This window comes from Belonocnema kinseyi, chromosome 7 (assembly GCF_010883055.1).
Source record: "Belonocnema kinseyi isolate 2016_QV_RU_SX_M_011 chromosome 7, B_treatae_v1, whole genome shotgun sequence".
Taxonomy (NCBI): Eukaryota; Metazoa; Arthropoda; class Insecta; order Hymenoptera; family Cynipidae; genus Belonocnema; species Belonocnema kinseyi.
In genome coordinates, this window is record NC_046663.1 from 81938582 (window position 1) to 81950209 (window position 11628).

The window sequence follows — 11628 nt, forward strand, 5'->3', positions numbered from 1 at the left end:
ATCTGACGCTAAGAGAAGTCTAGACCGGAGGGAGAGGTGGGTCAGAGAAAATCAACAGTTTCTCTCTGACCCATCTCGACTCTTCCAAGACCCTCCAGTTACGATCGAACACCCACCCAAACCAGAGGAGGTCGAAGTATTTTGGAGAGAAGTCTACAAAGTTCAGCATAGACTAGACGAAGACTCAGAAAATATAAATAGCTTCAAGGAGTTATGTGTTGCCCTCATAACACCTGATAAAGAATGCCCACCCATCACTACCGAGGAGGTGAAAAAGGTATTAAGAGGGATGCAGAACTATTCCGCACCGGGACCAGATTGTATCAAAACCTTCTGGTGGAAGAAGTTTTCTTCAACTCATCAGCATTTGGCCCGTATTTGCACCTCATATTTGAAGTCGGAAGAGCCGATTCCAGAGTGGTTGGTGGAAGGGCGCACAATACTCCTCCCTAAAATAGGCAACTTAGCTGACCTGAAGAACTACAGGCCAATAACTTGTCTGAACACGCTTTATAAGATATTCACAGCCATCCTAAATGGTAGGATTGTTCGGGCAATTGAACCTGTGTGGCAAGAAATGTATGAACAAAGAGGCTCAAAGAAAGGCGTAGCCGGATGTCGGGAGAACCTGCTCATCGATAGATGTGTCTGCAAAGACGCAGCATTCTGCCAGCGTGAACTGTCGATGGCCTGGATTGACTATCGGAAAGCTTTCGATTCGACATCCCATAGACTTATCATCTGTCTTTTGGAAATCTTAAAGGTTCATCCGCAAATAGTTGGGTGCATGGAGAGATTTATGCCGCTTTGGAAAACCAGATTTACTATCTCATCTGGAAAAAATCGTGTGACAACTAACAAGGTCACGTTTCAGAGAGGTGTCTTTCAAGGCGACACCATAAGCCCACTCCTCTTTTGCCTTACATTATTGCCACTATCTCTAGCACTGTGCCATTCCGACGGGTACTTGTGCGGCAAACCTGCAGGACGAAGAACGAGCTCAGATCTCTTGATATCGGGACAAGAAAGGTTATGCACATGAACAAAAGCATGCATCTTAAGTCTTCCGTTCCGCGACTGTAATCTCTCGCCGTCAAGGAGGTCGCGGAATATTGAGTCTTGAATGTCTTCACAACAGGATTATTCTGGGTACAGCACATAGAGTTGCAAATGGAAGAGACCCTCTTCTTAAAATGGTCAGGAATCACGAAGAAGTGGGCAAAGGAGCATTTCTGTACAAAGCAGCGGAGGAGGCTGCTGAAACACTCGCACTTGACTTCAGTATTAGGGGTGAGCAAAATGCATCAAATATTATCTATCTCGAGTACTCACTCCTGAAAGCCGGGATTAAGAAAGCACAAGAGAAAAACTTTCGTGAACAGCTCGTCGATAAGAGGATGCACGGTATCTTCCACAGAAATGTGAAGGATCAGTCAATGTCTTGTGAGCTAACGTTTGCTTTCCTTAAATCGCCCGGATTGAAGTCTGGTACAGAGGGTTTAATGTTTGCATGCCAAGACGGTGTAATTTCCACCTTAACATACATACCTTAACATACCTAGTTGTCCAACTCACGCGTGAACGACCTACATTCAAAGGCACAATGCGGCACTAAGAGTGCTTTATTACCATCTCTGTCACTCTTGCGGCATTCACCTTAATATCGCTCCTCTAAATACTCCTAGGGAAATAGAGTCAATTGTCGAGAATGGGAAGTGCCGCATATACTGGAACTTTATATTCTCGACAATTGTTTCTGTTGCTCACTCGAGGCTTGACATGTTTCTTCTTGACTTCGAGAAGCGAACCATGTTCGTTATCGAATTTTCGGCACCAGCTGACAAAAACATCATAGCCAAGGAGAATGAAAAGAAAGAGAGGTATCGAGACCTTATAAGGGAGTTGCAACGATTGTACCCAGAATATTCTGTTAAACTGATCGTCCTTATCATCGGCGATCTTGGAGGTGCCAAGCTTTCACTTGCTAATGGCCTAAAAAGCATCCCTGCGTGTCAACAATATGCTAGAACGCTTGAGGGGAAAATGCAGAAGGCGGTTGTCCTTGGGTCGCTCCGTGTTCTTAGGGTGCACGAGGCTTTTGCTGGATCGTCGTATTGATTCCTTTATAGACTGTAACCACCTATCTCACGGTTGTGAGACGTGGTTATGGCTGAAATTTTACCGCGATTTCACTGGAAGCGGGTGCAATTTTTCAGATTAGCACCCGCTCCCGGCGAAATCCTGCGGTTGTCCTTATGACAAATTTTAAATTATATATTTATATCAGAGTTGAATAATAACGTGCCGAAAAACAGAGAGGGTCTGGATTTCTGACAGGCGGTTGAATGGTATTCCCGTTAGGACCTTGTTATAAGTTTTAGATAGAGCCCGGCTAAGACGGCGTTACAGAAGTAGTATCACCATCCCTGTTTTTCCCAAAGGGGTGCTTCCGCTGTACTGCCCAATGCAAGAAATATGTGACGAGAGTTAAAAAAGGTCGTGCGGCGGCGCTAGTAGTAACTTTGTTCTACAAAACCATGCAGTACCATAGGAAACATGCATATAAATTACAAAATAAATATGAAAAAAAACCTTTAAAATCATTTTTTCTTCATAGTGTAGAGTCAGGTAGTAAATGAGACTTATTAACTCACGTATTATTTTTAATAACATAGAAAAAGCGTCATAATTTACATCATTCAAACAAAGAAACAAATTGCATGTATATTCAGAACTTATAAAAATAATTCAGAAATAAATAACAAATACACAAATGAATGGAAAAAATGCCGAAAATGTATATTATCATGAAATTATAAAATTTTCTAAATTTCAAATAACGACAAGATTTTTAATTAACAAAAAATAAAATACCGAATTTAAAAATATCCTAAACTAAAATTCACCGAGTCCAATACCGATTTGCAAAATAAACGAATTCTTAAATTCACACAAATATTTTAATTCTCGAAATTTAGAACTGCTCAACATAGTTAATCTATTAATAATTTATGAGCTAATTATATACGTATAAATAAGGCAAATAATTTAATGAATCATTAATAATTAACTTATTAATTATTTTCGGAAAATTTTAAATTTCAGTAATAGAAATATTTATGGGAATTAAACTATTTATTTATTTTATAATTCGTAAATTTTTTTCTTGCTAATATGCAAATTTTTCCTGCATTTTTTATTTATTCTGCAAAATTTAAAAAATTTCCTTGAAATCTTTTTAAGTAATCACTTCAAATCAATTTTTGGAAATAACTAATTATTTTCCTTTTTCCTAGGAATCTGAAAAAATGTCTTTCATTATCGTGATACTCTACAAAATTCTTTAAAACACTTTACAAGTTTTAATTATTTTTGAATCGTTTTAAAACTTTTGAATATCTCTTAAACTTAGTGAAATTTTGTCTAAAATTATGTTATATGGCTACATTCCAAAATTTCGCTTACAAATCTTTCACACTTTTTAAACATTTTAGGAAGTAATTCAAAATGTTTTGTGATCTTTTTCTCAATTTTCTCTTGAAATTTCCTTGCGAAACAATCATTAAAAAATTTCCCAATAATTTTAAGAACATTTTTTTTCCATCCTGACAAAATTCAGTTTGCATACAAAAATGGGTAAATCTTGAAAAAATAAAGAAAATAGTCTCAAAGTCTTCCATATTCTTTTAACCCACATTTTGAAATCTTTCAAACTTAAAATTATTTTTTTTAAGTAAAACCGAAACCATTTCTCTTTAGGTATTTCATAATTATTAAAAAGATTCTAATTCTTCTACTCGGGGTGTTCTCTGAGTTCACTTTTATAACCTGATTTTCACAAAGGCATAATTAGTAGAAATGATTCTATTAAAAAAAAAAACAGAAAAACACTATTAGAAAAATCAGCTGTGTCATTTTCGCAATAATTATATAAATAAACCATTTTCTTGATACATTTTCAAGGGTTTGTAACGGCTCTGTATGACAAATCACATATAAGACGCAAAACAACTAGAACAAAGTTACTACTAGCGCCGCCGCATGGCCGTTTTCAACACATGAGCCATTTTCAACTCTCGGTGACAGGAGGCTGATTTTTCCCTATCACTACCCGATCAGAAATCGGGAAAACTAGCTGAGGCCCTTCCAAATCCTGATCGCAATTTCTATGTGGAAAACTACAAAATGCTCCTAATTTTGTGCATTATCGCGAGTAATTACAAACATCGTACCAAAAATTAATTCATGACATTGTCAACTCATCAGGCACTTCACTTAATCCATGTCTGACGACAAAAACCCCCGGATAAAAACCAGAGATAAAGTTTAAAGAATAATAATAATATCAAACTAGCGTGCAAGGGGTCAATCAGTTATAATTTTGTCCACATTTCATAACAGATTTTAAAGCTTGTTCCGTAATGAACCATTATGTGCTAATGTGGTGTTGCCAGTAAAAAACTTGATGTCAAAGTGCAAGGAACATTATCTTAAGATCGTTTCAAGATTGGCAGTGAAGAGCTAGAAGGTGCTCGTTTTATATAGATTGGCCAAGTGTGTTGCCTTGTATGTTAGGTCGAACAGGTTGTGTCTAAGAATTCTTAGTCCTCGTTGGAACAAAATCAGCAAACTCGTGTCTCGACATTCTACACTCGAGGCTCAATAAATGTTATTGCTTTGACGCACACCTAACCTCTAATGGGTAAATTCATTAGATAGATTGACAGCAGTGTGTAAAAAATGAGGGTGAAAAATACTCTTTGCAACTTCAACTTTTTTCAATCTCGAATCCTGAAAGCCTTACCCACTTCATGAATATAGAGTTTGAACAAAGATTCTAGCAAAGCTAATTTTTGTTGATCAAACGTAATCTCCGCCAAAACTTTAATTAAACTTGATTCTATTATGGAATAGTAGAAAAAATCACAAGTTTACTTTACGAAGGTCAATCAGTTAAATGATTAACTAATCCGTAGTGATTTTGGTTACTAATCAATTATTATACTTTATTTTCGACTATGTGTTCAGTATAAATTGGTGAACCATATGTTGAAGGAGCTGACATAGCGTGTTTACAAGTTTCATAATATAATCTTTTTAAATCAAGTTAAAAATGTGACCCAATCGCGCTTTTTATAACATTTTTTTTTTTAATCTTCTTATTTCTATAACATTCTTTTAAAATAAAGATTTGAATATACAATTTTGAAATTAGAAATTTGTGGTTTTTTAAACTATGTCTTCTCTTAACTTGGAAAATGTAACAATCTGATTAGATTGTTTCAGGATAAGCGATTAATGTTTTAGAAAAATTAGTTCATTTTATTATTTTATTATTTTACAGAGCATATCTGCATTACATCTCGCATTGCGTTCATTTTGTAGAATTAATTATTTCTGGAACTGGAATTGGTTCCACCAAAAAATTCGGCTTCGTATAACTGCTAAGTCCTTGCTCTTGTGTTCATGATATTTGGAATAATTTTGTGAGGATTTTTTCATGTCAATTTACATTTTTTTCTTATTTTGTCAGGTACTATTTAATTCGTCAGTTGGCCCATATTCAGTCTGTGATTTAAATAACATTTAAAAATATGCATCAGTAAGATAACTTTTGTCATAAAGTAAAAATTTACTTTTTAAATTGGAAAAGTATGTTTACATGACAAGATAAGTATTAGGTATAAAAAGCTAACTTTACACATTCAAAAGACATAATTCTAGTTTATCTTAGCCGAAAATTGAAAATTAAACAATTACTTTAACCATGAACTCTGCCATCTTCTGTTGCTTTCTTGCATTTTCTCCCTTCGAAAAAAGTCTCATCACATATTTGTAAAAAATGTCATATTTTTATGATTAATAATTACATGATAAATAATGTGAAAAATCAAGAAACGCGAATTATTTATCATTCTTTACTTTATTAAAGCAATCAGAAGAAAATGTTGTGAAACATATTGCAAACAGGACACGTCGCTACCTCCACCAACTCAACGTTTCTACAAGTTATTGCGTCAAAATGAAGATAAAAAAGATCAAGTGCGTAAATATGATTCAAATTTCAAAGAAATAACTTGCAGATACATTGCTTTTGTGGAAATGACGTATTTTATTCACAACTTTGAAAACTGTTTAAATCGAGGGAATTATTTGCCAATTAGTTCCTTATAAATTCAAACTTTTCAATATAAGGATGAATAATTAAAAAAAAATTTGAAGTAATTTTAGAGTTTCAAAACGTACATAATAATAAAATATAGATTAACCAAAAATACGCCCACAATGATATATTTAAGGGCCAAATATTTTTATTTAGAATGCATGAACCCCTTTCAATTGATTTACTATTTTGAATAAATTTCTGAAAGCTCACCCTAGAACCTTCAGTCAGGACTTTCTGTGAAGGTTCCCCTCATTCTACTAAAAAATAATTTTAGAATAAAAAGTGCTATACAAAAATTTAAGATTCTTCAAAAATAGTAAAATACTCATTTTGCAGGAAACATTTTGATGTGAATGTTATAGATGTCTTGAAAAATGAGATAAAGCAAATTTAATCATTTTTGTTATTTCTTCCATAACGTTGTTTTGGCAGAACCTTGGTAAGAAAAGAGTGATGAGTTGTTGAAATTCAAATTTAACACATTTTTCCTTTCTTCCAAGCTCGCTTCTTTAATATTTCCCATAAATTTGACTCCTCCCTATCAACCAATCCGCGAAAAACAATGACATATTGCAAAAAAACAAAAATTGGCAAAAAATGCAAACAGAGAAAAAAAATCTCTGACTTTTTAAATTAAAAGATTGGTCAGTGATTTTTAAGTTTTATCAAATGTCCCAGTAATAAAAATTAAACATCTTCACACTCTTTGCAGTAGATGAAATAGAAAAATGTTTTTTTTGCGATTTGTTTTAAAAGAGCATGCACTATTTACATTGCAAAAGGATCTCAATCGAGGCCAGACTAATTAAAATATCGAAAAAGTTAATAAACTCTTTCTGCAAGACAATCAAATTCAAGGTTCAGGTTCGGATTTTTGCACTTCCTTACAAATAATGTTTCAATTCTATTACATCATTGCTTTAAAACTTTGCAGATAGTTTATGCAGATGAGGTGGATGTCGCATTAAAATAATCTAAGTATTTGAGTAGACTGTCAGAATTCCATGCAGAAATTTCCCAACTTATTTCAAAGTTCCGATCTGGGCCCGATCGAATTTTCCACATGTGACCACAATAGAGCAGATGGAGTGGCTCGCGTCCATCGAAATAAATTATTGGACCGGTGGCTACGGCTGTCGGAAATGGACCAGGGAATAGAAAGAGAAAAAAATCGAGAAAGTAGACCTGTCCTTTTCTAAGGATGGTGATTGGTTCTACTCATCTTCCATCTGCTTTCATTAGAAAAAGATCAACTGACCAATCACTAATCGCCATCTTCAGAAAAGAAAAAGTCCACTTTCTCGATTTGGCATCTCTTTCTATTCCCTGGACCATTTCCGACAGCCATAGCCAGCGATCCAATGTTGATGCTCACTTTTGAACCAAGTCGACCCAGGTTACGTTAGAAAAGATTGTGTCAAGTTTGCTGTTATCGTCGTGATATTGTTTTGATTACATCGAACTTAAAATGTCAAAAGCAAAAAGTACATTGCGAGTTCGGAAACACAGAATTGTTAGTGAGATTTCTTATATCCGCAATGAAGACGAGGCAGTGGCGTAGCCAGGATTTGACCAAAAGGGGGGAGGGGTCATGTCTGAACAGAAAGTGAGGTACTACTTACAAGGAGAAATTAGGGTACTATAGTAAGACATAAGATTGGTAAATATCATATTTATTATTATATTATTCCTATTTGAACATTAATTTTTCAACTGTTTATTTAATATTGTACTAAGTGTTATAATAACAATAATATCATTAATAACAGTTCAATGTAGTATAGTATTATTTTATATTCCTTTTTTTTTAATCATATAATAAATAATCCAGCACTATTAACTACATTTGCTATTCGATTAGTTCAATATAAAATTTTTTTCTCAAAGCAAACTTGATAGACATTAAATGATCCAATATCATTGAGAAATACATTAGCGTTTGTATGAACATTTTATGAATTTCTCAAATTCAAATTTTCCTCATTGATTGGTTGAGCAAGCGGTTTTTTCGTTACGTATATCCACATGGAAGTGCCAGCAGTTCGCTTACATGACATTGTGTTGCGTACAAATACAAACTGAGATTATTTTAATTTTTCAATATTGAGTGTCTACTTTCAAGCAAACAGAAAACTTTTCTGCTTTCCTTTTAAATCTATTTAATTAAACTATGTGCTGAGAAACTCATTTGCGAAAATAGGTACTAATTTCATTTTGCAATGAGTACCATACATTACCTGCCGTTTATGCTCGTCTATAATCTGCGAGAAATTTTGGTTTTAGCATTTCGGAAAATAGGTTCAAAATGCTTAGTTTTTATTGCGGTTTCGTTATGTAAAGATTTTCTATAGAAATATTTGCAGGCCTTAAGTTTACATTATTATGGTTCACATTTTGTGTTTCAGGATTGAATAGTTTTATTAGGGTTCTAGAAAATTTCTAAAGAAGAGACACCGCATTGCCTGTGATAGTGGGTGGGGAAGTATTTAAGGAAGGTATATCGGATAAGCGGAGGACTAAGGCGGCATGCAAAAAGGAATTAGATGTGCCTCTTCCATCGTCAAGGGGGGGGGGCTGGTTCTAACATCAAAATCCCCTCCCTTGGCTACGCTACTGAGACGAGGATAAACTTCCGAAAAGCGCATGCCTCCGATTAATTTGAAACTTCGCATACCTACGTTATTTCACGCGCTGGTCGCTAATATGATAGTAAAAATACCCGCAGATTTTATTTTCAAGGTCAAACCCCCAAAAAATATAAAAATTTCATGTTTTTTTGAGTGTTTTAGTCAATAATAAAAGTTTACAAAAAAGTTTTCAATAAAAACTGTAGATCTTTCAATAACACATATTTTATGTCGCATATTTTTACACCCTACGACTGATATCTTTCGAGAAAATATAAGATTAACATGAAAAATTTCAGAAATACTGCAAAATGTTAAGCAATTGGACCTAAACTGTATGAAAAAATTATAAAATTATAATAACAAGATGGATTTTTAAAAGATCTAATAATTTTTACCTGTTTTCAGAATATTTTAGAAAGATTCTTCCGACATTTATATAGTCAAGTCACTTTTAAAATCTCATTCCACGTGCCCCATGTGCGTTAGTCAAACAAAAATCATTCCAAAAGAATATTAAAAAAATTCAAAAATATTTATAATTGAAATTCATTTATGAATGTGTGTGTGTAATAGCTCTAAATTTCAACATTGTTTTTTAAAACATAATATTTTCTCCGAAAGGCAAACTCTTAACCATACATTCAAGGAATAAAAACAGTTCAATAATGTAGAATGTTGAAAACTTTTTAAATTTGACTAGTTATAAAAATAAAAAATTAAAGGGGCCAGATCGGGCCCCTATTTGGATGCCCAGATATGGGTCTTGTTGGATAGGGCCCAGACAGATTACCCTATCGGGGCTACATTTTTCCCGATCGGGGTCCGACCGGCGCCCCACCAAAATTTCTGCATGGGTTACTTGAAAAAAAGCGAATAGTTCTTATTTTCACATTTTATAATAGATAAATATTTAAATTAGTTGTTTTTTCTTTTCATTCTTGGAAAATGTATGATAATCAATTTTAAATAAAAGGATATTGGAGGAAAGTCAACGGGGTCTGCATAAGCACTATATTCTTTAGGCCAAAACGGATTTTGTTCTACTTTCATATGTGTACATTATTTGATCATATTTTACGGGAAAAAACAATCTATTGAAATTCATAGCCTTCAACTCAAATTTCTTACATATCTAAAAAATTATTAGGTTTTAAAAAAAAACTTTAATTAATGTTGTAGATATTAAAAAATAATAATATATGAAGTATTTAGTTATTTCAACAAAAAAGTTGTATTGCTTCAACCAAACATTTTGATAAATCAAACAAAATTTGTTTCATGCAGCCAAAGTTTCTTTTATATACAAGAATTTTGTTGTTGTTGTTTATGAAAAGCAGTTCTTGAATCGAATACAAGCTGAACCGAGTAAAAATGCATCGACTTGAGCTCGACTCGAATTTTTCCCAATCAAGACATGCTGAAATCCAAAAGTTCAACTCGAGCACGACTCAATTTTTATGCGAAGCCAGGCATCAATTTATCTCTTGGAAAGAAGTTTCTATGTCTTAAAGAAATGAATTTATATCTTGAGGCGCATTCTTATGTCTAAAGCGAGCGGCTTATTACTTTCCAATTAAAGATAACTAAAAGTGACACGCAGGCCTCGATGTCTTGTAGAGCTACTCAAGACATAACCCAGTTGAACTCAAGTCAAAGCATTTTTACTCGGGTAAGGCCACAAAACGAAAAAAATACTCATTTGTAATATTTCGTGCGCATAACAAAAAAAAATTGATTTCAAGGTTAGAACTTGAATCCAGAACTATGATCAATGACAAAGGGATCTGTTTTGGGTCCGCCAACTCTTAATGCATGTCTCGACTCAGTTTTGAGATGCAGCCAGACATCGATTTCTTGCAGACGAACTCAAGACATAATCAATACCAACTCAAGGCGAAGCATTTCTACTCGGAGAGGAACGTTTTTCCTGGCTTTCCTTACCGTACGTAATTTATGGTTTCCAGAAATAATAATACATGAGGCTTGAAGCTAATGGAAAATTTTTGTGTTTAAGATAATTCTTTGCAGGGTGAAAAATTCCCTACTAATTTAAATATAAATATAAATAAATCCCTGAAACCCATTAACAATACCATAACAGCATTTTAATCTTGTGATAATTTTAACATAGAATCTTTCAAAAACGGTGTAAGACAATATTTGAGATACAAAATGAGAATTGAAAAATTTATTTATTCATTTTAGAGAAAGAAAAGACTAATGCATCACTAAAGAAAATTTTTCAACAAAATGCTTTAATTTCCAACAAAATTATACAATTTTCAACAAAATTAAATTTTGAAAACAGAAAGACGAATTTGAAACAAATAAGCATTTTTTAGTCATAAAAGGACAACAAAAGCATCTGAATTGTTACAACTTTAACGAAAAATATGAATTTTGAAACAAAAATTTGATTTTCTACGAGAAAATATTAATTTTCAGCAAAAAGTAAAATTTTAACAAAATAGTTAAATTTTCAACTAGTCATGAAATTTGAAGTAAAAATATAAATTTTGAACCGAAAAATGATTTCTTAACAGAGTGGTTCAAGCCGAGTGCAAATCCTTCGACTTGAGTTTAACTTGAATTGCCCTCAATCAAGACATGCTGAAGTCGAAAAGTTCGACTTGAGCATTTATCAGTTTTGAGACGGAGCCAGACTACAATTTATGTTTTCGAGACAATTTTCTATGTCTTGAAGACATAAATTTAACTCTTGAGAAAAAATTTGTATGGTTCCAACACGAGCGGCTTATAACTTCGAGTGTATACCTGTCCTAACAAAAATGGTCATTCTAACCGTCATAAAAGCTAATCTTTGTTCATGAT